The sequence below is a fragment of the Coregonus lavaretus genome, assembly GCF_964263955.1.
Source record: "Coregonus lavaretus genome assembly, chromosome: 37".
Lineage (NCBI taxonomy): Eukaryota > Metazoa > Chordata > Actinopteri > Salmoniformes > Salmonidae > Coregonus > Coregonus lavaretus.
The window spans coordinates 27,385,802-27,413,483 of record NC_140024.1 but is presented as its reverse complement, the minus strand read 5'-3'; the positions used below and the strand labels follow the sequence as shown (position 1 = coordinate 27,413,483).

The 27,682-nt window shown below is 46.0% G+C and overlaps 1 pseudogene across 1 annotated transcript in view; it reads right to left on the bottom strand.

Annotated features, from left to right (window-relative positions):
- Positions 1–27,682, bottom strand: part of LOC311111399 (ADAMTS-like protein 3) — an 85,612-nt pseudogene that overhangs the window by 14,054 nt on the left and 43,876 nt on the right. Inside the window, exons 15-20 of the transcript in view lie at positions 27,501–27,656; positions 24,439–24,698; positions 23,610–24,186; positions 16,654–16,888; positions 3,651–3,778; positions 2,240–2,368 (exon numbers count right to left, since the gene is read on the bottom strand). The product of the transcript in view is annotated as an ADAMTS-like protein 3 (transcript). The remainder of the gene's footprint in view (positions 1–2,239; positions 2,369–3,650; positions 3,779–16,653; positions 16,889–23,609; positions 24,187–24,438; positions 24,699–27,500; positions 27,657–27,682) is intronic.

Here is a 27,682-nt window from a genome sequence, read left to right as displayed (position 1 = left end):
CTCTCTCTCTTCTTCTCCCCTCGTCTCTCTCTTTCTCTCCCCTCGTCTCTCTCTTTCTCTCCCCTCGTCTCTCTCTTTCTCTCCCCTCGTCTCTCTCTCTTTTTCTCCCCTCGTCTCTCTCTCTTTCTCTCCCCTCGTCTCTCTCTCTTTCTCTCCCCTCGTCTCTCTCTCTTTCTCTCCCCTCGTCTCTCTCTTTCTCTCCCCTCGTCTCTCTCTTTCTCTCCCCTCGTCTCTCTCTTTCTCTCCCCTCGTCTCTCTCTTTCTCTCCCCTCGTCTCTCTCTTTCTCTCCCCTCGTCTCTCTCTTTCTCTCCCCTCGTCTCTCTCTTTTTCTCCCCTTGTCTCTCTCTTTCTCTCCCCTCGTCTCTCTCTTTCTCTCCCCTCGTCTCTCTCTTTCTCTCCCCTCATCTCTCTCTTTCTCTCCCCTCGTTTCTCTCTTTCTCTCCCCTCGTCTCTCTCTCCACTTCTCCCTTATCCTTTCTCCTCTCACTGAGATTAAATGACATGTTATTTAAGTCTAATTTGTTTTGGCCTTATACCTTTACAAAAACACACACACACACACACACCACCACCCCCTCGCTCATCCCATTCAATCACTGGGTGATTAAAGCAGCTGTGTGTGTGTATTTTGTGTGTGTGTGTGTGTGTGTGTGTGTGTGTGTGTGTGTGTGTGTTTTTTTGTATAGGTGTAAGGCCAAAACAAATTAGACTTAAATAACATGTCCTTTCATCTCAGGCGGTTCTCACTAAGGTGATGATGAGGCTGAGGACACTTTCCAAATGGCACCCTATGCTTTATACAGTGCGCTACCCTATAGGCCCTGGTCAAAGGTAGTGCACTATAAAGGGAATAGGGTGCCATTTAGGAGGCAACCCGGGAGGATTCAACCCAATAACTATTGTGTGGTTGATCAAGGTTATTGGCTGTCTCAAATAACACCCTGGCCTATCCCCCAATGTCCCATAGTGCACTACAGCCCTATGTGGGTGTCAGATAGAGCTGTGGTCGAAAGTAGTGCCCTATATGGGTTCGAAAGTAGTGCCCTATATGGGTTCGAAAGTAATGCCCTATATGGGGAATAGGGTGTCAGATAGGGCTCTGGTCTAATACCACTTAACGACATACATTACAAACCTCTCTAGCTAATAATTATAAAACAGATAATTTTCAACAACAAATTGCACGATGGTGTAATCCTGGAATGCTGTAGCCAACTGCCAAGCCTTGTCACAAAGCATGACTTAGCAATCAAAGCTCTGCTCTCATTTTATACACATGATTACAGCTGTAACTGAACTAGTAAGTTTAAATCCATGTGTCGACCGCTAGAGCCCTGACTGGCATGGTGGCTTTCCACACCATTCACTTTTCAGCTAACTGTGTCTTTCAGTGTGTCTACACTGTAGCTATGATCCGCCACATAACCATATGATATATAAAACCCATTTTAGCGTATTGGATCGTAGTAGGACAAGGCTGATATTCATTTGTGTTAACCACAGTATATTACTGCCAAAGAGCAGCCAAAACTAGAACTGATAAAGACCAGTGTGGTCAAAATATCCTACTATTTTCACTATAGATATGCTGTATAGATACAAGTTATTGTTAAGTCCACTTCATAACTTGATCATGTCTACCAGAATGTGCTACCTTATAGGATAGATGTACCTTATCACATGAATTTGCTTTACTACTGGGTCACCTTTGAAGCTTTATAATGTCTGACAAAATATGCTACCTTACACCAGATATCAATTATTGCTTGAAATTCAATTTAAACACAAGGTAGATCATTTTGTAACTTGACAATGTGAGCCACAAAATGGAGGGACTGTCTGTCCAGATGAGATCCACAGAATTATAATCACTATGGCATGATCCACTCCACACTCTTAGAAAAAAAGGTGATACCTAGAACCTAAAAGGGTTCTTTGGCTGTCCACATAGGATAACCCTTTGAAGAACCCTTTTGGTTCCAGGTATAACCCTTTTCAGTTCCATGTAGAACATCTAACCCTAACCCCATAGGAGAACCCTTTGAAGAACGCTTTTTGGTTTCAGGTAGAACCCTTTTGATTTCCATGTAGAACATTTTACACAGAGGGTCTACATGGAACCCAAAAGAGTTGTACCTGGAACCAAAAATGGTTCTCCTATGGGGACAGCCGTAGAACCCATTAGGAACCCTTTTTTTCTAAGAGTGCAAGGGATTTAATTGCTATGGTGAGACCTACCTGTGACAGGGCAGTCTAGAGTTAGGCTAGCCCCAGGGCGTAGGCTGACCCGTCCCCCCACCACAGCCCTCAGACTGGGGACCCCCTGGTCCGATACGTTCCTCCACGACACAGCTATCACAGGAGGCTCTGAGAAAAACAGACAACAACTACAAATGTTTCCAAGTGGCTCATTTATCCCCCCTCCCCTCCCCTGTAACTATTCCCCAGGTCATTGCTGTAAATGAGAATGTGTTTAAAAATATATATAAATTACCATTTGCACTTTATTTGTGTCTCTGGGCTGAGAAACATTTTATAATAACTTTCATGAATAAGTATTAATAAACGATTTATAAATAGTGTACATACTATGAATACATAAGAATTTCCTCATTGTCAGACCTGGGACATGGTCGTATTCACTAGGAACTAAATGAGGGGCTGTCAGAAAATAATAAAACACCACATTCCACCACCATGCTAGGATGGCTAGCTACTTCTGGACATTGTGTTCAGCAGGGATAAACAACAGACTGGTGCAAATGATTGGCTGAACGCTGTAACTAGCATGGTGGTGGAAATTATGTTTTATTAAGACAGTACGTATAATTTCCCCCTTTGTTTTCCGGCTGCACGCCATATTTTTATTATTATTTAACCTTTATTTAACTAGGCAAGTGTCACGCCTACAGAACTCTAGCTAGTTTGGTCAGGGTGTGAATATTCTAGATTTGTATTTCTAGGTTGGCCGGTGTGGTTCCCAATCAGAGGCAGCTGTCGCTCGTTGTCTCTGATTGGGAATCATACTTAGGCAGCCTTTTGGCACTGTCTAGTTGTGGGTTCTTGTTCCGTGTAAGGTTTGTTGTGTTGTACCTTTGGACTTCACGTTTCGTTTCCTTTGTTGTTTTGTCGTGTGTTTATCGTTAATAAACATGTACGCATATCACGCTGCGCCTTGGTCCGACCCTTCTTTAAACGAACGTGACAGCAAGTCAGTTAAGAATACATTCTTATTTACAATGAAGCTAGTTAAGGAGCAAACCGATGCCTTTGCAGCCTGAATGGAGGATGTTTAATGTAACTTGCTAGTATTGCCGACTACGCCATTTGCGTTGGGACGACAAAGACAAGACAACGTATACTTTGGCGAACCTTGGGGCTAGGGGTGCACTAATTAATATAATAAGATGTTGTATTGTCACATACACCGGATAGGTGCAGTGAAACATGTTGTTTTACAGGGCCAGCCATAGTAGTATGGCGCACCTATAGCAAATTAGGGTTAAGTGTCTTGCTCAAGGGCACATCGACAGATTTTTACCTTGTCGGCTCGGGTATTCAAACCAGCGACCTTTTGGTTACCTGGCCCAACGCTCTAACTGCTAGGCTACCTGCCACCCATATACAACCCAGGTGACAGGATACTCACCAGCTAACAGCAGCTGTGTAGTCTCTGAGTCTGAACCGTGGGTGTTTGAGGCTGTGCACCTGTACACTCCTCTGTCCTCCGGCCCAGGACTAGAGATATGCAGTCCTCCAGAGATATCCCAGTGTACCCTGCAGCAGCAAAGGAACACAAGACATGTATCTCCCCCACAGTCATTACTGCAGTGGCTTGCGAAAGTATTCACCCCCCTTGGCATTTTTCCTATTTTGTTGCCTTACAATCTGGAATTAAAATTGATTTTTGGGGGGGGTTGTATCATTTGATTTACACAACATGCCTACCACTTTGAAGATGCAATATATTTTTGGGGTGTGAAACAAACAAGAAATAAGACAAAAGAACAGAAAACTTGAGCGTGCATAACTAATCACCCCCCCCCCAAAGTCGATACTTTGTAGAGCCACCTTTTGCAGCAATTACAGCTGCAAGTCTCTTGGGGTATGTCTCTATAAGCTTGGCACATCTAGCCACTGGGATTTTTGCTCATTCTTCAAGGCAAAACTGCCCCAGCTCCTTCAAGTTGGATGGGTTCCGCTGGTGTACAGCAATCTTTAAGTCATACCACAGATTCTCAATTGGATTGAGGTCTGGGCTTTGGCTAGGCCATTCCAATACATTTAAATGTTTCCCCTTAAACCACTCAAGTGTTGCTTTAGCAGTATACTTAAGGGTCATTGTCCTGCTGGAAGGTGAACCTCCGTCCCAGTCTCAAATCTCTGGAAGCCTGAAACAGGCTTCCCTCAAGAATTTCCCTGTATTTAGCGCCATCGATCATTCCTTCAATTCTGACCAGTTTCCCAGTCCCTGCCGATGAAAAACAAACCCACAGCATGATGCTGCCACCACCATGCTTCACTGTGGGGATGGTGTTCTCGGGGTGTTGAGAGGTGTTGGGTTTGCGCCAGACATAGCGTTTTCCTTGATGGCCAAAAAGCTCAATTTTAGTCTCATCTGACCAGAGTACCTCTTTCATATGTTTGGGGAGTCTCTCACATGCCTTTTGGCGAACACCAACGTGTTTGCTTATTTCTTTCTTTAAGCAATGGCTTTTTTCTGGCCACTCTTCCGTAAAGTCCAGCTATGTGGAGTGTACGGCTTAAGGTGGTCCTATGGACAGATACTCCAATCTCCGCTGTGGAGCTTTGCAGCTTCACATGGTATATATCCAGGGGCGGTGTGTTCATTAGGGCGATATGGGCGACGCACTGCCAAACGGGAAAAGGAAGGGATTTTTTTTCTAATCAATTATATCACGGCAACAGTAGTTATCAGTGTTCTAATCTAGACGTCTGATCTGCCACTAAATGTCCAATCAGGCTAAAGTCGTGCTTCAAATGTCCCCGCCCGTTTTGGGGCGATTTCAGTCAGGTTGAAAATCGCCCAGAAGTCTCTCATAGCCTCTAATGTAAAATCAATTTTTTTCAAATATCAGAGCTTTCAATACAATCTCTATGGGTTTCTGAGGGCTTGCACTTACGCGCTTTCGTCATACGTAACATAACCATGAACGTAACTAAGAAAAGAGCGGGTAGCCTCATCAATCAATTCACTACTACTGTCAAAATGGCTAGCCTTCAGTGCAACTCGATTGTCTCTTTGAAAGAAGTTCCTTTTTGTCGGCGAACAAATCAAGATAAATTGGCAACGAAACAATTAGGACCTCCCAGACCAAATTTAATAATTCAACAGGTTTCTACTAAGCAGAGTCGTGAACACTGTCTACGAGAATCGAGACGACCTCATAGAATGTTTTGAAGCCATTCGGACGGGTTCATTGGGTTCATTTGACCAGCCCACCGTGAGAGAGGCATCTGGCTACGTGAGGATGCTACATGATGAAGATTTTATTTTTTTCCTGCGGCTTTTTCACAAAATCATGCCCCACGTCGACATTCTGTACCAGAAGCTACAGAAGAAGGACATCGATGCTGTCTTTATCAAACGTGCCCTCGACAGCTTCACAAGCAGTGTGCAGGCCATAAGGTAAGATTAAACAATATCATTCGATCTTTCTCAAAGCAGAGCTTTATTTGAAAATGTATGCATGAAAGGAGACTGCATTTGTGTTTGAAATTACATTATTCTCATTATATATGGCCAGTGGTGTAATCTATCTTATTTTATATACTACAGTGGGGAAAAAAAGTATTTAGTCAACCACCAATTGTGCAAGTTCTCCCACTTAAAAAGATGAGGCCTGTAATTTTCATCATAGGTACACGTCAACTATGACAGACAAAATTAGGGAAAAAAATCCAGAAAATCACATTGTAGGATTTTTTATGAATTTATTAGCAAATTATAGTGGAAAATAAGTATTTGGTCACCTACAAACAAGCAAGATTTCTGGCTCTCACAGACCTGTAACTTCTTCTTTAAGAGGCTCCTCTGTCCTCCACTCGTTACCTGTATTAATGGCACCTGTTTGAGCTTGTTATCAGTATAAAAGACACCTGTCCACAACCTCAAACAGTCACACTCCAAACTCCACTATGGCCAAGACCAAAGAGCTGTCAAAGGACACCAGAAACAAAATTGTAGACATGCACCAGGCTGGAAAGACTGAATCTGCAATAGGTAAGCAGCTTGGTTTGAAGAAATCAACTGTGGGAGCAATTATTAGGAAATGGAAGACATACAAGACCACTGATAATCTCCCTCGATCTGGGGCTCCACGCAAGATCTCACCCCGTGGGGTCAAAATTATCACAAGAACGGTGAGCAAAAATCCCAGAACCACACGGGGGAACCTAGTGAATGACCTGCAGAGAGCTGGGACCAAAGTAACAAAGCCTACCATCAGTAACACACTACGCCGCCAGGGACTTAAATCCTGCAGTGCCAGACGTGTCCCCTTGCTTAAGCCAGTACTTGTCCAGGCCCGTCTGAAGTTTGCTAGAGTGCATTTGGATGATCCAGAAGAGGATTGGGAGAATGTCATATGGTCAGATGAAACCAAAATATAACTTTTTGGTAAAAACTCAACTCGTCGTGTTTGGAGGACAAAGAATGCTGAGTTGCATCCAAAGAACACCATACCTACTGTGAAGCATGGGGGTGGAAACATCATGTTTTGGGGCTGTTTTTCTGCAAAGGGACCAGGACGACTGATCCGTGTAAAGGAAAGAATGAATGGGGCCATGTATCGTGAGATTTTGAGTGAAAACCTCCTTCCATCAGCAAGGGCATTGAAGATGAAACGTGGCTGGGTCTTTCAGCATGACAATGATCCCAAACACACCGCCCGGGCAACGAAGGAGTGGCTTCGTAAGAAGCATTTCAAGGTCCTGGAGTGGCCTAGCCAGTCTCCAGATCTTAACCCCATAGAAAATCTTTGGAGGGAGTTGAAAGTCTGTGTTGCCCAGCGACAGCCCCAAAACATCACTGCTCTAGAGGAGATCTGCATGGAGGAATGGGCCAAAATACCAGCAACAGTGTGTGAAAACGTTGTGAAGACTTACAGAAAACGTTTGACCTGTGTCATTGCCAACAAAGGGTATATAACAAAGTATTGAGAAACTTTTGTTATTGACCAAATACTTATTTTCCACCATAATTTGCAAATAAATTCATTAAAAATCCTACAATGTGATTTTCTGGATTTTTTTTCCTCATTTTGTCTGTCATAGTTGACGTGTACCTATGATGAAAATTACAGGCCTCTCTCATCTTTTTAAGTGGGAGAACTTGCACAATTGGTGGCTGACTAAATACTTTTTTCCCCCACTGTATGTGTACTGTACAGTGGTGCTCATAAGTGTATGAACACATTCTAAAGTTGACTAAAAAGAGGAATAAAAAAATAAAAAAATCATCTTTTGGAAATTGATCTTAATGACTTAATTAAAAAAGTTGGAAAATCCAACCTTTAAGGACACCAATTTTCTTTTCTTTTTTATTCCTCTTTTTAGTCAACTTTAGCATGGGATCATAAGCTTATGAGCACCACTGTATACTGTGCTGAACATCCAGGCTATGTGAGACACAAAGGCTAACTTAAACACTAAAGACTTTATGCATCCCTGCCCATTTTAAGTGGAACTGAAGTATTTGTACTATACATGGATACATTGCATATACCTGTGCATCACATAGACAACAATACTGTACAAAGCCAACAAACACATTGGTCTGTTTGCCTTCAGGGACTCCTCTCAACAGCAGCTGCAAGAAGCAACAGGAGCCAAAAGACCCAGAACAGCTTTGAGAGAAGAGGAGAAGCAGAGGCTGTCTGAAGAGGTCTGCAACACCATCCTGGATCACACCAAAGAAAGGTTCTCTTTCTCTGGCCACCTTGTGAGTGCTACCTTACTGCAAGCAGACATGTTTGAAAGGTACTGCCATTCATTTCCTGATGAGGCTCTGAATGCCACTGTGAATGCATACCCCATGATGAGCAAGGCAAAGCTCAAGACAGAACTATCTCTGATCTATGAGAATCCTGAATTCAAGGGATGCTGTGGTGCACTGGCACTGTACCAGGTTCTCATGAGCTACAACCTCCAGGAGACGTTCTCTGAGACTGTGACTCTGTTGAACATCCTCATAACTACTCCCATGACAACAGCTGAAGCTGAGAGATGTTTCTCAACTTTGACACGAGTTAAGACATTCCTGCGAAATTCAATGGGCCAGGAACGTCTGAATGCACTGGCCATGCTTTCCATGGAGAGGGAACTAGTCCTCAGCATGCCTGATTTCAATGAGAAAGTCATTGAACGCTTTGCTGTATTGAAACAGAGAAGAGAACAGTTTCAGTACAAGTAATGTAGCCTCTCTCTCTCTTTGTCCCTCCCTGTCTGTCTCTTTAACACACACACACGCCCAAATCAGTTCACAGTTGATGTTATTTAAAATAGTTATTTTTCATTTTTAAAAAAGTAAAAAAAAAAAAAATCTGTTCATGTTCATTTTTACAAATCTATACAATTGGCCAGAATATGGTTGTTCATATTTACAAATCTATACAATTGGCCAGAATATGGTTGTTCATTTTTACAAAGCCATACAGATAGCTGTGTTTACCTTTTCTAGAAATTACTTTCAAATTCTGTTTTCAGGCAAAATGTCTATCACTGTTCATTTTCACAAATCTATACAAGAGGGCAGAATATGGAAGTCTATAAAAATGTCTTATTACCAATAACTTGCATCAATGTTTTCAGTAGCCTCTATCAAAAGCTCCTGCTTGCTTGTTGTGAATTATGCTCAGGTGCACATATTTCCAATTCAACCATGAGGCAAAAAATGTGGTAAAAGCTCTTGTTGATCCTGCAATCTGAACAAATACCAAGATGCTGTATTTTCAGCTGATATTTCATTTGTTTATGGAAATGCATATTGTTTATGCAGTGTTGAGGAATGTGAAAGAACACCCTTGATTATTTTTACTGTGATAACTTATTTTGATTTTGTAAGCCAACACTTTTGAGATCAGTCAATAAATGCTTCTGGTATTGACTTATATGCTGCCCCTGTCTTCATGTTGTTGCTGGACATATCTTTTTAAAAATGTGTGTAGGTCACCTAAATCATCAGAAAAATTGCCCCCCCTGAGAATTTTTTCAGGAGCCGCCACTGTATATATCATAATTCATTTTAACATGTTATACATTGTAATTCATTTTAACATGTTATACATCATAATTCATGTTAACATGTTATAAATCAGAATTCATGTCAACATGTTATACATCGTAATTCATTTTAACATGTTATGCATCATCATTCATGTTAACATGTTATATAACATAATCCATGTTAACATGTTATACTTCAGAATTCACTGAAACACTACAGATAGCTTGGCAATGCATGTTAGTTTGAAATAATTCACCATTCTTGACCTTTCTAGCAGGGCTTTCTAGTGATTACCATCTCATCCACAAGGCCAAAGACTCTGGCCAGAGTCTAGAACTGTACAGCCTATGATCTCTCAGCACGCACATGACATGAAACTATTACAGAGAAACTCTCTCAGGATGGGTCATACCCCGGTTAAGACAACAGCTACGTGTGTGTGTGTGTATGTAAGTGTGTGAGTGCGTTGTGTCTGTGTGTGCGTGCGTATAGTGTGTGTGCATCATCTGTCTGTGTGTGTGTGTGTGTGTGTGCAGATGCTATTAGTGCATGAAATCAGAAACTCTCCCCATGTCATTGTCTTCTTCTGATTACAACATATGAAATAAAGGTAAAGTCCTAATCTAGTCTAATCAAATGAATGAGCCGATTAAAGATCTACAGTGCCTTGCAAAAGTATTTGTCAAGAATGCTGAGTGTGGATGTGGTGCGAGAAATCAAGCGCAGGAACAAGGGCGTTCGTCAACAGACTTCAGTGATCCAAAAATATAACTCCAAACAGGTAACTGGCCAACACAACCGGGAGGCATGAACAATTACGCACACACACAACAGTGCGTAAAATAGTAGAAACGCGCACGCAGTGCGGACTCTCAAAAAACAAACAACATGAGAGGAAAACCCACCAACAGCTAACAGCTGACATAACAATCACACATAACACCTGACCCAACACACGATAACTAAATAGGAAACAAAATCAAACACTAACAAGGGACAGGTGTACAAACAGACAAAACCAAACAAACATGAAACATCGAACGGTGGCAGCTAGTACTCCGGGGACGACGACCGCCGAAGCCTGCCCGAACAAGGAGGAGGAGCAGCCTCGGCCGAAACCGTGACAGTATTCATCCCCCTTGGCGCTTTTCCTATTTTGTTGCATTACAACCTGTCATTATATTATATATTATTATTATTATTTAAATTGATTTTTATTTGGCAACAAAGAGAACAAAGATAACCCTAAAGGAGCAGCAAAGCTCCACAGCGGAGATTGGAGTATCTGTCCATTGGACCACTTTAAGCCATACACTCCACAGAGCTGGGCTTTACAGAAGAGTGGCCAGAAAAAAGCCATTGCTTAAAGAAAAAAATAAGCAAACATGTTTGGTGTTCGCCAAAAGACATGTGGGAGACTCCCCAAACATATGGAAGAGGTACTCTGGTCAGATGAGACTAAAATTGAGCTTTTGGGCCATCAAGGAAAACACTATGTCTAGCGCAAACCCAACACCTCTCATCACCCCGAGAACACCATCCCCACGGTGAAGCATGGTGGTGCCAGCATCATGCTGTGGGGATGTTTTTCAATGGCAGGGACTGGGAAACAGATCAGAATTGAAGGAATGATGGATGACGCTAAATACAGGGAAATTCTTGAGGGAAACCTGTTTCAGTCTTCCAGAGATTTGAGACTGGGTGGAGGTTCACCTTCCAGCAGGACAATGACCCTAAGCATACCGCTAAAGCAACACTTGAGTGGTTTAAGGGGAAACATTTAAATGTCTTGTAATGGCCTAGTCAAATCCCAGACCTCAATCCAATTGAGAATCTGTGGTATGACTTAAAGATTGCTGTACACCAGCGGAACCCATCCAACTTGAAGGAGCTGGAGCAGTTTTGCCTTGAAGAATGGGCAAAAATCCCAGTGGCTAGATGTGCCAACCTTATAGAGACATACCCCAAGAGACTTGCAGCTGTAATTGCTGCAAAAGGTGGCTCTACAAAGTATTGACTTTGGGGGGGTGAATAGTTATGCACACTCAAGTTTTCTGTTTTTTTGTCTTATTTCTTGTTTGTTTCACAATAAAAAATATATTTTGCATCTTCAAAGTGGTAGGCATGTTGTGTAAATCTAATTATACAAACCTCCAAAAAAATCTATTTTAATTCCAGGTTGCAAGAAAATAGGAAAAATGCCAAGGGGGGTGAATACTTTCGCAAGCCACTGTAATTTCCTTTAATGATGCTGAACCTCTCTTTCAAATGTTTTCACTGAGTTAATGTCTGCATCCCAAATGGCACTCTATTGCCCTATGGGCCCTGGTCAAAAGTAGTGCACTACGAAGGGAATAGGGTGCCATTCGGGACGCATGGGTCATGTTACTGTGAGGTGTTTCTCTGTGTGATTAGTGGGAGATTATTATGATTGGTGTGTTTCGTATGTGCTTTAAAGTTTCGGACACTCGCGAACGCACACACACGTGTCCTTGCATGCATGCACACACCCGCTCATTTGATTGGCAGACACACGCGCACACACACTTAAACACACGCACAGAAAACACACAGACACAGACACACACACACACACACACACACACACACACACACACACACACACACACACACACACACACACTATAGGAAGATCACTGTCTCGGTAAGAGGGCCTAATAAACCCTGAACTACCTCTCTGGACAGTCCAGTCTTTTTCCTCCTCTCTAAAGCGACTGGTCCTCCTCCCATGCTCTAAGCTGTCCTTCCTCTCCGGCCGCTCAGCTATTCCTCCAGGCCAATAAGTCTGCCTGAGCTTCCCTTGGCTCTGGAACAAACACCACCAATCCACGACAGAGGAGCAACACAATGTCTACTTGATTCCTGGGCCCGTTTTCATAAAGCATCTCAGAGTAGGAGTGCTGATCTAGGATCAGTTTAGCATTTTAGATCATAAGGAATATGATTAAATGGACAGGGAGGACCTGATCTTAGATCAGCACTTCTGCATGGAGGCACTATGAATATCGGCCCAGGTTCAAACACTCCAATAAGAGATTTAAGAGATCGCTGGAACCACCATGGAGGAAAGCTTGTGTCAAAACAGCTTGTGGGGACTGGAGAGAGGGAGATACTGTTTTTGGTCTCATGAAGTCTCCTTCCTTTCAGACTGGGGTAAAGGGGCTGGGGTTTGGGTTTGGGTATGGGGGAGAGGGGAGAGGGGTTGGGGGAAGTGGACAGGGACTGGGACTGTTTGTATGGAGTGTTGCTGGAGATAGGGTTAGGGCTGTTGGGAGAGGGTAATGGCTGGGAAAGGGCATGGTCTGTGTATGGGCTTTTGGCTGGGGCAGGGGGTTGGGGGTTAGGGGCTGGGGAGAGAGGCAGGATCTGGGTCTGGGTCTGGGGACAGACAACAGGGTCTGTGTATATGGGTGTGTGGCTAGGGCTGAGTCTGGGGGCTGCTAAAGCCATGCAGTGGTTTATGGATCTCTATAGGGCTATAAGCTCTCTGTTAGATCCCATTTAGAGCACGTGGGAATGTACACAGAGCTACTCCCACCCACATCCCACTTCATCAGACTGCTGCTTGGCCACCACTCACAGACTAGAAGTTACCCTTATGCACAGATCTAGGATCAGCTTACCCTCCCCAAAGCCTAACCATAACCATTAGGGGGGAAACCTTCAAACTGATGTCTTTCTACTCAGTAGTAGACTGAAGTTGCCCCCTTGACACTGATCCAATGTCAGTTTTGAGTCTCCCCCCACCCCCCATTATGGTTAAGGTTAGGCTTAAGGGAGGGTAAGCTGATCCTAGATCTGTGCCTAATATATTGTCTGGCCTTTTATTCATACAATCCAAGTATTTTACTTACTCTGCTATATGTAGTAAATGGGAAAAAAATCATTTTCTACTTTATAACTTGGGCCGCTGGATCTTGAGGGGAACGTATAAACCATTGGAGCATGGAAAATTTACTCTCTCAGACCACGTCCCTGGGAAAATAGAATTGTGGCTAGCAACGGTCCTAAAGCCATTACTGTACTTATAATGTCAAATCTGCTAAAGACATGCAGTAGAATGAAGCAATAAGGCCCGAGGGGGTGTGGTATATGGCCATTATACCACGGCTAAGGGCTGTTCTTAAGCACCACGCAACGCAAAGTGCCTGGATACAGCCCCTGGCCGTGGTATATTGGCCATATACCGCTAACCCCAGAGGTGCCTTATTGCTATTATAAACTGGTTACCAATGTAATTAGAGCAGTAAAAATAAATGTTTTGTCATACCCGTGGTATATGGTCTGATATACCACGGTTGTCAGCCAATCAGCATTCAGGGCTCGAACCACCCAGTTTATAATATACAGTATACAGTAGATATGCCAGTAGCACAGGATAGGTCATAATTATATAATACTGTACAGTCATTTCGCAAACGCTTTTATCCAAAGTGACTTGAACACATATAAAGTGACTTGAACACATATGTTCAGTATATGCACAACGTGAGAATATGAGACCAAATACCATGGTCCAACCAACATCTGACCAATCGGATCACATGATGTCATTTGGACCACAAACACACATCATCAATAGATAAAATAGAATATAAAACTTAATTGTCTGGATTGTCCAGATAAAGGTCAGAAGGCTGAGATTTGCTGGACATTCTCACAGACATCCTGAGCTGGCCGCCAGTAAATTTATACTGTGGGCCCCCTCATGTCATGGACGAAGACCTCCCAGAAGACCAAAGGAGACATTACGGATAACATCTGGCGAGACACTGGTCTCAGAACGGGCTTTGCAGCTTCCATGAAGGATAGACTGCCATGGCATGCCATCATTCAGCGCATTGCACCACCAAAAGCAAGTAAGTCCAAATGTGGAAATGTGCCTTTGGCTCCATAGTGGCATAAATAGACATCAAACACAAAACATCAAACATTGTCTTTATTTCTCTACTACAGGTTTAAAAAGCAGGTAAGCAACCCGAAACAAAACTTCTTTCCCCTCATTGAATGAACATGAGGCTTGGAAAATCTGTTGAAAAACCCTGATGAAGGCTAAAGGCCGAAACACGTTGGTTTTACTTATAACAATTTCCATTGTCTTGTAAGAGTTACTGAATTTCCACTTCAAATCCATCCAAGTCTTTAGAGAGGTCAAACCTGGTTCAGTACACAACATGCGGTCCCGTCGCCTGCTATCACACTGCGTTGGTTCCAAGACCACATCACTTTGATAAGAGCAAGTGAAGGGCAACCGTCTCCACACTAACAAGGAACAGGGAGAACACACAGCTTCACGCCTCAGCCCTGGGCCCTGTGAATGTCAATCAACCGTCATTTTCCCCTCCGTTTCCCCTACCCTTTCCGCCAAACTCTCCCCCCCCCTCTCTTTCCTTCCCTTCTCTCTCCTTCCTCTCTCTCTCCTCTCCTCCCCCTCTCTCTCCTTCCCCTCTCTCTCCTCTCCTCCCCCTCTCTTTCCTCTCCTCCCCCCCTCTCTCCTCTCCCTCTCCCTCCTCCCCCTCTCTCTCCTCTCCTCCCCCTCTCTCTCCTCTCCTTCCCCTCTCTCTCCTCTCCTCCCCCTCTCTCTCCTCTCCTTCCCCTCTCTCTCCTCTCCCTCTCCCTCCCCCTTCTCCCCCTCTCTCTCCTCTAATCCCCCCCTCTCTCCTTCCCCGCTACCTCCTCCCCCTCTCTCTCCTCTCCTCCGCCTCTCTCCCCTCTCCTCTCCTCCCCCTCCCCCTATCCCTCATTCCCCTCTCTCTCCTCCCCCTCTCTCTCCTTCCCCTCTCTCTCCTCTCCTCTCCTCCCCCTCTCTTTCCTTCCCCTCTCTCTCCTTCCCCTCTCTCGCCTCTCCTCCCCCTCTCTCTCCTCCCCTATCTCTCCATCCCCTCTCTCTCCTCTCCTCCCCCTTTCTCTCCTCCCCTCTCCCTCCGCCCCCTCTCTCTCCTCTCATCTCCCTCTCTCTCCTTCCCCTCTCTCTCCTCCCCCTCTCTCTCCTCTCCTCTCCTCCCCCTCTCTCGCCTCTCCCTCTCTCTCCTCTCCTCTCCTCCCCCTCTCTCGCCTCTCCTCCCCCTCTATCTCCGTCCCCTCTCTGTCTTCCCCCTATCTCTCCTTCCCCTCTCTCTCTCCTCTCCTCTCCTCCCCCTCTCCCTCTCCCTCCTTCCCCTCTCTCTCTCCTCCCCCTCTCTCACCTCTCCTCCCCCTCTCTCTCCTCCCCTATCTCTCCTTCCCCTCTCTCTCCTCTCCTCCCCCTCTCCCTCCTTCCCCTTTTTTTCTCCTCCCCCTCTCTCTCCTCTCCTCCCCCTCTCTCTCCTCTCCTCCCCCATCCCTCCTTCCCCTCTCTCTCCTCTCCTCCCCCTCTCCCTCCTTCCCCTCTCTCTCTCCTCCCCCCTCTCTCTCCTCTCCTCCCCCTCTCTCTCCTCTCCTCCCGCTCTCTCTCCTCCCCCTCTCTCTCCTCTCCCTCTCTCTCCTCTCCTCCCATTCTCTTTTCTTTTCTCTTACCCTCTACCTCACCTCTTTCCACTGTCTCTCCCCTCCCTCACCCCCTTTTTAATTTCCTTCCCCTTTCCTCCCCTCTCTCTACCCTTTTTCTTCCCTTTCATCTCCTTCTCTACCCTCTCTCTCCCCTTTCTCTACATTCTCTCCCTTCTCCAGCCAAGTTCTGAGCTGATCCTGTAAAACGGAGATCCATGAGGAGAGCAGGGAGGGGGGGATATACAAGACGTGTATGGGGAAAAGGAGGATGTGTATGGGGAAAAGGAGGAAGACAACATGAGTGCGGAGGAATATTTGAAGAGGGGGAGGAGGAGGAGGAGGGTAGGAAGAGGAACACAGGAGGAGGAGGGGAGGAGGGTAGTTAGAGGAAGAGGAACAGCAGGAGGAGGAGGAGGAGGAGGAGGAGGAGGAGGAGTGAGACTTAGCAACAGGGTCCGGAAGGTGAAATTATAAATTTCACTCCATGATCTGAGGCGGACTCGGAATACAGAACATTCACAGCGGGTTCCGAGTCCTTTCTCCTTTCTCTGATATATGAGTTACACTTTCCACAGCTTCACACAGGGATCCTGCATAGCTACAATCAGTATTCTCTCCAGGGCCAAGCCCAGCCCAGCAGGCCTGAGCTACACACCACATATTTCAGAGGGCTGCTGCACTATATTAGTGAAAGAGGAGTGAGAATGGAGGATAACATAAAGCTAAAAGGCATTTCTTGTTTATGTGTTTATGTGTGTACGTGTGTACGTGTGTACGTGTGTACGTGTGTACGTGTGTACGTGTGTACGTGTGTACGTGTGTACGTGTGTACGTGTGTACGTCTGTCTGTCTGTCTGTCTGTCTGTCTGTCTGTGTGTGTGTGTGTTTGTATTTGTGTATGTACAGTATGTGTTACCTGTCAGTGCGTTGTAGCGCTACTCCGTCCTTGGTCCAGGTGATTTGGGGCTGTGGGACGCCCTCTGTGGGGCAGAGCAGGTACAGCTGGCGTGTGGCGTTGGTCAGGAAGGCTGTCTGGCCAACACTGATGTTCAGACTACTCTGGAAGGTCATCAGGTGGTTCTGCCTCTGTCGGACGATCACTGGTCTCCTGAAGCTACTAGCTGACCACTCTGACCAGTTTGGTGTCCGGTCTGTTGACATTTGAGATCGCATCACATTGGATGTTGCAGATTAGATAACAACTAGAGTAGGGGTCAGTTCCATTTCAATTTATTAGTTTCAGGAAGTAAACTGAAATTCAAAAATTTCTCAATGCTCTATGAGGAACATTTGGAATTTGAATTTATTTTTTTCTTCCTGAATTGACTGAATTGAAAAGGAATTGACTGAATTGAAAAGGAATTGACTGAATTCAAAAGGAATTGACCCCCAACCCTGATAAAAACATTTGATGCACTAGTAATGTCATAGATGAGTTGTGGGATTCATTCCTGTATATAAGCTGAACATAAATAAATAACTAGTAAATAAAGTATCTGTCATATGAATACCCACTTTTTAAATGGAACTATAACACCATATAGTCCGTGCAAATGTTTCATCTGAATACGCAATCCTGGGCTCTATTTGAACAAACCTAACGCAATGGTAAATCTGATCGTAGGCGGTAGCGCTATAGGTTCAGGGGTGTGTCAGAAATATTTGTGCTATTTTCACTATTACAATTATCGGCGAACTTGCTGGCATTGGCGTGAAAGGGATGGGCTTTGATTAATAAACAAGTTGTGGGTGTGTCGAGGCTTGGCCCCTCACTGGCCAATCAGAACGTGCACCATGGCAAAATATGTGGTTGCTTCAAGTTGTGTATTTAAGGTCTTTTATGTATTGCCTTGGAATCAACTCCAATTCCAATGTTAGTCCGTAATAGTTTGTTAAATGGTTTACAGAAATGAAATAACAAAATGTAGACCTATCCCATCTTTGCTTAACTTGAACCCATTTGCAGTCCACATTGTTCTAAGTCATTGCATGGTTTCAATAGCATTCACACTGATATAGAGGCTTACAGTAAATTGCATTATGGCTGAGCATGGACATGCAAAACATTGTCAATAAGCAAGATTCAATTCATTATTGATAAGGCCTAAAAAAAGAATAAACAATTCCAATCAAATTCTAAACAAAACCAAAAAGGCTATGTAACACTTACAGGTACCATAATGTCTCCCTGTGGGCATTTAATATTAAAACAAAGCAGACTATGGAGGGTTTTACGCACATCCAAACCTTTCACAGCAGCTGGACAAAGATCCAATATAAATAGAAAGGGAAAATGTCCACTCAACGATATACTGCTCCCAGATAGGCCTGTTTTATGAACATAATCGGAACCACCTTACAGATCAGATCCCATTCACATATCTCCAGAAGTTGCACTGCAAGCGTACCACGGATGTTGTCACCATAAAACTAGGAAGGTGAATCATTCTAATAAGTTTGGTTGTAATAAAATTGAATGAAAAACAAGCAATCCGTTTTGTTTAGAACAACAACAACAACAATAAATGCATGTACAATGTAATGATGTCATAAAACCGCCAGGTTAAAAAAAACAGGCATTGCTGTTGAACCAGCCTTCATTATAGTAGGCCTGAGGGAGGGCTTGGGTTGCTGTTGAACCAGCCTTCATTATAGTAGGCCTGAGGGAGGGCTTGGGTTGCTGTTGAACCAGCCTTCATTATAGTAGGCCTGAGGGAGGGCTTGGGTTGCTGTTGAACCAGCCTTCATTATAGTAGACCTGAGGGAGGGCTTGGGTTGCTGTTGAACCAGCCTTCATTATAGTAGGCCTGAGGGAGGGCTTGGGTTGCTGTTGAACCAGCCTTCATTATAGTAGACCTGAGGGAGGGCTTGGGTTGCTGTTGAACCAGCCTTCATTATAGTAGGCCTGAGGGAGGGCTTGGGTTGCTGTTGAACCAGCCTTCATTATAGTAGGCCTGAGGGAGGGCTTGGGTTGCTGTTGAACCAGCCTTCGTTATAGTCGAACAGAGGGAGGGCTTGGGTTGCTGTTGAACCAGCCTTCGTTATAGTAGGCCTGAGGGAGGGCTTGGGTTGCTGTTGAACCAGCCTTCGTTATAGTAGGCCAGAGGGAGGGCTTGGGTTGCTGTTGAACCAGCCTTCATTATAGTAGGCCAGAGGGAGGGCTTGGGTTGCTGTTGAACCAGCCTTCGTTATAGTCAGCCAGAGGGAGGGCTTGGGTTGCTGTTGAACCAGCCTTCATTATAGTAGACCTGAGGGAGGGCTTGGGTTGCTGTTGAACCAGCCTTCCTTATAGTAGGCCAGAGGGAGGGCTTGGGTTGCTATTGAACCAGCCTTCGTTATAGTCAGCCAGAGGGAGGGCTTGGGTTGCTGTTGAACCAGCCTTCTTTATAGTAGGCCAGAGGGAGGGCTTGGGTTGCTGTTGAACCAGCCTTCATTATAGTAGGCTTGAGGGAGGGCTTCGGTTGCTGTTGAACCAGCCTTCGTTATAGTCAGCCTGAGGGAGGGCTTGGGTTGCTGTTGAACCAGCCTTCATTATAGTAGGCCAGAGGGAGGGCTTAGGTTGCTGTTGAACCAACCTTCGTTATAGTAGGCCAGAGGGAGGGCTTGGGTTGCTGTTGAACCAGCCTTCGTTATAGTAGGCCAGAGGGAGGGCTTGGGTTGCTGTTGAACCAGCCTTCGTTATAGTTGGCCAGAGGGAGGGCTTGGGTTGCTGTTGAACCAGCCTTCATTATAGTAGGCCAGAGGGAGGGCTTGGGTTGCTGTTGAACCAGCCTTCATTATAGTAGACCTGAGGGAGGGCTTGGGTTGCTGTTGAACCAGCCTTCATTATAGTAGGCCTGAGGGAGGGATTGGGTTGCTGTTGAACCAGCCTTCATTATAGTAGGCCTGAGGGAGGGCTTGGGTTGCTGTTGAACCAGCCTTCATTATAGTAGGCCTGAGGGAGGGCTTGGGTTGCTGTTGAACCAGCCTTCGTTATAGTCAGCCTGAGGGAGGGCTTGGGTTGCTGTTGAACCAGCCTTCATTATAGTAGGCCTGAGGGAGGGCTTGGGTTGCTGTTGAACCAGCCTTCATTATAGTAGGCCTGAGGGAGGGCTTGGGTTGCTGTTGAACCAGCCTTCATTATAGTAGGCCTGAGGGAGGGCTTGGGTTGCTGTTGAACCAGCCTTCATTATAGTAGGCCTGAGGGAGGGCTTTGGTTGCTGTTGAACCAGCCTTCATTATAGTAGGCCAGAGGGAGGGCTTGGGTTGCTGTTGAACCAGCCTTCGTTATAGTAGGCCAGAGGGAGGGCTTGGGTTGTTGTTGAACCAGCCTTCATTATAGTCAGCCTGAGGGAGGGCTTGGGTTGCTGTTGAACCAGCCTTCATTATAGTAGGCCTGAGGGAGGGCTTGGGTTGCTGTTGAACCAGCCTTCATTATAGTAGGCCTGAGGGAGGGCTTGGGTTGCTGTTGAACCAGCCTTCGTTATAGTCAGCCTGAGGGAGGGCTTGGGTTGCTGTTGAACCAGCCTTCTTCATAGTAGGCCTGAGGGAGGGCTTGGGTTGCTGTTGAACCAGCCTTCATTATAGTAGGCCTGAGGGAGGGCTTGGGTTTCTGTTGAACCAGCCTTCATTATAGTAAGCCTGAGGGAGGGCTTGGGTTGCTGTTGAACCAGCCTTCATTATAGTAGGCCTGAGGGAGGGCTTGCGTTGCTGTTGAACCAGCCTTCGTTATAGTCAGCCTGAGGGAGGGCTTGTGTTGCTGTTGAACCAGCCTTCATTATAGTAGGCCTGAGGGAGGGCTTGGGTTGCTGTTGAACCAGCCTTCATTATAGTAGGCCTGAGGGAGGGCTTGGGTTGCTGTTGAACCAGCCTTCGTTATAGTCAGCCTGAGGGAGGGCTTGGGTTGCTGTTGAACCAGCCTTCATTATAGTAGGCCTGAGGGAGGGCTTGGGTTGCTGTTGAACCAGCCTTCATTATAGTAGACCTGAGGGAGGGCTTGGGTTGCTGTTGAACCAGCCTTCATTATAGTAGGCCTGAGGGAGGGCTTGGGTTGCTGTTGAACCAGCCTTCATTATAGTAGGACAGAGGGAGGGCTTGGGTTGCTGTTGAATCAGCCTTTGTTATAGTAGGCCTGAGGGAGGGCTTGGGTTGTTGTTGAACCAGCCTTCGTTATAGTCGGCCTGAGGGAGGGCTTGGGTTGCTGTTGAACCAGCCTTCATTATAGTCAGCCTGAGGGAGGGCTTGGGTTGCTGTTGAACCAGCCTTCGTTATAGTCGGCCTGAGGGAGGGCTTGGGTTGCTGTTGAACCAGCCTTCATTATAGTCAACCTGAGGGAGGGCTTGGGTTGCTGTTGAACCAGCCTTCGTTATAGTCAGCCTGAGGGAGGGCTTGGGTTGCTGTTGAACCAGCCTTCGTTATAGTCGGCCTGAGGGAGGGCTTGGGTTGCTGTTGAACCAGCCTTCATTATAGTAGGCCTGAGGGAGGGCTTGGGTTGTTGTTGAACCAGCCTTCATTATAGTCAGCCTGAGGGAGGGCTTGGGTTGCTGTTGAACCAGCCTTCATTATAGTAGGCCTGAGGGAGGGCTTGGGTTGCTGTTGAACCAGCCTTCATTATAGTAGGCCTGAGGGAGGGCTTGGGTTGCTGTTGAACCAGCCTTCGTTATAGTCAGCCTGAGGGAGGGCTTGGGTTGCTGTTGAACCAGCCTTCTTCATAGTAGGCCTGAGGGAGGGCTTGGGTTGCTGTTGAACCAGCCTTCATTATAGTAGGCCTGAGGGAGGGCTTGGGTTTCTGTTGAACCAGCCTTCATTATAGTAAGCCTGAGGGAGGGCTTGGGTTGCTGTTGAACCAGCCTTCATTATAGTAGGCCTGAGGGAGGGCTTGCGTTGCTGTTGAACCAGCCTTCATTATAGTCAGCCTGAGGGAGGGCTTGTGTTGCTGTTGAACCAGCCTTCATTATAGTAGGCCTGAGGGAGGGCTTGGGTTGCTGTTGAACCAGCCTTCATTATAGTAGGCCTGAGGGAGGGCTTGGGTTGCTGTTGAACCAGCCTTCGTTATAGTCAGCCTGAGGGAGGGCTTGGGTTGCTGTTGAACCAGCCTTCATTATAGTAGGCCTGAGGGAGGGCTTGGGTTGCTGTTGAACCAGCCTTCATTATAGTAGACCTGAGGGAGGGCTTGGGTTGCTGTTGAACCAGCCTTCATTATAGTAGGCCTGAGGGAGGGCTTGGGTTGCTGTTGAACCAGCCTTCATTATAGTAGGACAGAGGGAGGGCTTGGGTTGCTGTTGAATCAGCCTTTGTTATAGTAGGCCTGAGGGAGGGCTTGGGTTGTTGTTGAACCAGCCTTCGTTATAGTCGGCCTGAGGGAGGGCTTGGGTTGCTGTTGAACCAGCCTTCATTATAGTCAGCCTGAGGGAGGGCTTGGGTTGCTGTTGAACCAGCCTTCGTTATAGTCGGCCTGAGGGAGGGCTTGGGTTGCTGTTGAACCAGCCTTCATTATAGTCAACCTGAGGGAGGGCTTGGGTTGCTGTTGAACCAGCCTTCGTTATAGTCAGCCTGAGGGAGGGCTTGGGTTGCTGTTGAACCAGCCTTCGTTATAGTCGGCCTGAGGGAGGGCTTGGGTTGCTGTTGAACCAGCCTTCATTATAGTAGGCCTGAGGGAGGGCTTGGGTTGCTGTTGAACCAGCCTTCATTATAGTAGGCCTGAGGGAGGGCTTGGGTTGCTGTTGAACCAGCCTTCATTATAGTAGGCCTGAGGGAGGGCTTGGGTTGCTGTTGAACCAGCCTTCATTATAGTAGGCCTGAGGGAGGGCTTGGGTTGCTGTTGAACCAGCCTTCATTATAGTAGGCCTGAGGGAGGGCTTGGGTTGCTGTTGAACCAGCCTTCATTATAGTAGGCCTGAGGGAGGGCTTGGTTTGCTGTTGAACCAGCCTTCGTTATAGTAGGCCTGAGGGAGGGCTTGGGTTGTACATAATGGAGGGGGTTTTACGCACGTCCAAAACGGGACCTGCATGGCTAAAATAATGTGGGCCTGCCTACAATGCAAAGTTGATATTTTGATAAAGCTTTGGTGATTAAGATTTATTTCCAAGCGGTCTCGGGAGCAAACCCTTTATCGACAGTCTTGACTACTTCGCGATTGCATTTGGCAGACAAAAAAGCCATCATTGAGAAGAGAGAAGGCTATGCTTGGTTTTGAATCAAATAAAACTAAATGGGAAAAAACTTTCATTTTTTATGTTTGTAAATAGGAAATATAGAGGCACCAAAACATATGGTACATATGGGCACTGTGTGTGACGTCTGTCAAAATTCATGCCATAACCAACTGCGTTTGGTTGGTCTTGAATATCACTATCAGCGCTGCCTGAAATTAGTACTTTGGATCATGTTTTTAAGGACACACCTAAAATATTTCCACCCAGCCCATCTGAGCGCAAGGGAGCTGATATAAGACAGATAAATTGCCGAACCTGGTGTTAGGGCTGGAAAATACCAGTACGCCAATTTTTACATGATGAAATTGCAAACTAACATGCGTTTGACACTAGTGCCGCCTTAACAGCAGCCAAATATAGAGCCCTCGCATTAAACGTTATTCTACAGCCTGCTAAGTACCTGGTGTTTATTTAGAAACTATATGGTAGCAGCGTACATTACATAACTATTATACATAATGCAAAAAAAAACTTCTCAGACACTTGCAGATTCATTTAGAATGAATGTGAGTGTTTATGTCCTATATGTGTCTATGTACAGCATGGTGTGCTAGGATAACTGTTTCTAATGTGTATGATGTGTATGTGCTGTTTTTGATTCTGGTACGGTCACATCCTTGGCGGGACAAAGTTGTATTGTATTCTATTGTATTATTTTCTATCGTAACAAAACGTTACCTTTTGGGTTCCCCGTCTCCTCCTTGGTCCCTCTCCACTGCTCTGTGGAGGCCTGTTGTGCTCCAGCCATCTCTGTGATGAGGGTGTAGATGATCTGAGAAGCCTGGTCCTGGCTGATCTCTCCTGTCTCCGCCTGTAAACTCACGTTCCTCACCCTCTCCTCCAGGCTCCAGGGCTGCAGCCCGGAGGCCCCCGCCTGCACCTGCAGAACCGAGGCCTCCACACCACCGGAGGGCAGCAGAGACAGACTGGGACCTTTGAGGCTGGGGGTAAAGGGGAGGCAGTGAGGAAGACCCTGGGGGTCCCAGTCCTGAGGGTTGAATCGCGGTTGAATCCTGGTCAGGTCTAGGCCGGGTTCGGGGTCCGATTCGTTCTCGACCGGTCGGTCGATCAGTCTGCTGTCGCTGCCAATCAGTTTAAGGGTGAATGTGTCGGAGGCAGGGCCGGCGATACACACATACACCCCGCTGTCCACGACACCTAGGCTGTGGATCTTTAGAGACCCAGATTTGGTGATGCCCAGACGCTTGCAGCTGGGCAGGGGATGGCCGTCCTTCTCCCAACGGATGTAGGATTTCTGGATACAACATACAAGACAAAACACAAGGCAAAAATAAGAGCTAAGGATGCCAACCTCTCAATTTAGAATGGCCTTAACCTCCTGACAAGCTGAGCAGAACAGCTAGTCAGGGAGATTTGTCTATTGCCGGAATGAATCTACAAAATGAAATGTAAGTCATTTTAAATGTCCAGTCATAGTTGGAAACCCCAGCCATGGCATATGTTCTCATCCATTACAACAATAAAGACCAAGGGAATAGGATCCAACCTGGAAGCGCCGGACAGGACATTTAATGATCAGGGAGGTTTTAGGTAGGAGGTAAGCACGCCCCCCGATGGTCAGGTGGAGGCGTTTCTCCTGCCGGGTCTGGATGTAGATACGACTCAGGCCTAGAATCAATGGACAACGCTTCACTGGCTCCTTGATTGTTTCCTTTAATGCTTCCTTCCCTGTCTGCTTTGTGGGCTGCTGGTTGATTCTGGATGATTCCTTCACAGGCTGTCTGGGGTTCAACTCTTTCTTATGCTCTGAAAGGAGGGATAGATGGAGGGAAAGAGGAAGGGAGGGAGGGAGACACAGAGAGCGAGAGACAGAGAGAGACAGAGAGAGACAGCGACAGAGACAGAGACAGAGACAGAGACAGAGAGAGAGAGAGAGAGAGAGAGAGAGAGAGAGAGAGAGAGAGAGAGAGAGAGAGAGAGAGAAAACAACAGAGGTCAGCCTCTTACAGTGAATTAAACCATTGTAATTTACTCACATGATGAATATAGGCTATAGCATGAAGGTTTAGAAGAAGGATAAAAACAACTTTACAACTAACACAAAATATCATAAATAAAACCTACAGTTTATCTGACATTATGATAATTATTTGATTCGGAATAATGATTTGACACAATTACCATAATTCGGGTGGCAGTTAGCCTAGCGGTTAGAGAGGCAAGCCGGCAACAGGATGGTTGCCAGTTCAAATCCCGGGACCGACGAGAAAAATCTGGTGGGAAGTGAGCTGGCAACCGGAGGGTTGCTGGTATCAAATCCCATTGCCTACCGTTGTGCCCTTGGGCAAGGCAGTTAACCCCAAACAACAACAGCTCCCCGGGGCACCCAGTGTGGCAGCCCCCTGTACCTCCACAAAACCTGTGTGTCTTTGGAGGGGTTGGATTAAAAGCAGAAGTCTAATTCTGGTTGGACCTTGTGTGCAATTGACCAATAAAGTGATCTTAAATCTTAAAATTATAAAAGAGCCAACCAATTACTAGAGAACAAGATGTTAAACCCTATTTTGTCTGGAATCAGCTGGACTTAAAACCAACTCTCTTCACAAAAGAGCAGTCTTTCAATCGCTGTAATTTTCTGTCTCGTACTGACCGATTGGTCATACTTTAGACTGTGAGACAATGCATGCGGACCCTCCCTCTAACATACTCTCTGTTTGCGTCCCAAATGGCACCCCTATTCCCTATGTAGTGACCAGAGCCTGTATGGTCACATACTTAGACTGTGAGGCAATGTGGGCTCTGCTCAAAAGTAGTGCACTACATGGTGAAATATGGGGGCCATTTAGGATGCATCCTCTCTGTGGCCAAGTTAATCATGTGGATTTGATATCATTAGCTTTGATAACAGGGAATGAGATAAGGTCTGGGCTAGAAGGATGAGGCAACATGACCTTGTGCTTGGGACTCTGAGGCTACGTCCCAAATGGCACCCTATTCCCTACATAGTGCAGTACTTTTTGACCAGAGCCCTATGGTCCCTGGTGAAAAAGTAGTGCACTATATTGGGAATAAGGTGCTATTTGGGACGTAGCCTGAGGCTAGCATGAGAGCAGAGGAGAGAAAATTATTTGGTTAATGTGAAGTCAATCCATCCAATGTCTCCAAACACAAACACACAGTAAAACACACTACCACTAATTGTGAAGCTATGGGGTGCAGTAAACTGACATGTTGAAAGTTCATACACATGTACAAGAGGCACGGGCATGCGCGCACATCATCACAGACACGCACACACACACACACACACACACACACACACACACACACACACACACACACGCCATGACCCCCACTCTGACCCTAGCCCTCATAAGCAGCAGCTGGGTAGGGACAGTTTTCTCAAACACACACAACATGCGCATACACACACACACACACACACTGGCGTACACTACACAGGCACACACACACACACACACACACACACTTCCTTTAAGGAGTAGCTGTGACATTTGTGAGGCACTCAATCATGTGTTGTATGTCCTCTCTTCTGCTGAGGCAGTTCAGAGAGATGGTAGCTGTCAGACACAAAGTCAACACTTTGGGACACACACACACCGTAGGACAGTGGACTATTTCCTTTACAGTGTGAACACACACACACACACTCAGTGAACAAACCGTTGACCTTCCTTCTGTATGCTTTTTCAGATGTTGTCTTCATTCTGGAAGTACGCAATGCGTTTCTTGGCTGCACTGAGCAGTAGTTGGCTTACAGTGTGTGTGTGTGTGTGTTTGTGTGTGTGCGTGTTGTGTGTGTGCACTCGTGCATGTGTAGATTACGGTCAGTAATGGTGTACTGTTTGTACGTTAGCATAGATAACATTTACATACTGTAGGTAGATATATATATATGTAAACATTCAAAGTGAGAACTGAGCCTGATAAAGAACAGTCGTTTTGAAGGACGGGTCATGTTCTGGTGTTTGTATTCTCATGGGGTAATCACTTTCCAGACGTTGTACTCACTGCACATTATGGCCACAGAGGCTGGACCCCAAATAGCACCCTATTCCCTATACTACTTTGGATCACTTTTCAAGTGTACATATTTTAAGACTCCTACTCACGCATAGTATGTTCACAGTGAATGCGTCCCAAATGACACCCACTATTCCCTAGTGCACTACTTTTGACCAGGGACCAATGGCATCCTACTTCCCTATATAGTACACTAATTTTGACTAGAGCCCTATGGGTCCAGCTCAAAAAGTAAATGCACTATACAGAGAATAGGGTGCCATTTGGGACGCAGCCCACAGTATGTTTTCAGAATCTCTAATCTGGTGTGGTCACATCTCTGTAGAGTTGGGCTTTATGGAGCACTGACATCAGACGGAACACGACATGACATATTCTCCAGACCTGCAGACATGGGAAGTGTGTATGTGTGTGTTTTGTATTCATGCCTGTGTGCAATGTGTGTGTGTGTGTGTGTGTGTGTGTTTGTTTGTGTGTGTGTAATGTGTTGTGTATGAGAGTGTGTGTGTGTGTGTTTGAGTGTGTGTGTGTGTAGTGTGCATGTGTGTGTGTGTGTGTACTCACTTAGGGCAGGTGATCATTCGGCAGGTCCTGACCAGGGGTGGAGAGGAGAGGCCATTGCAGAGCCTCCTAGCCAGCGTCACCTGCTGTCCAGCTGAGGTCAGCCGCCGACAACACTGGCTCCCTACGCTGGATCCCCAGACCACAGGACACAGAGCACTGTAACACACACATTCATGATGCAG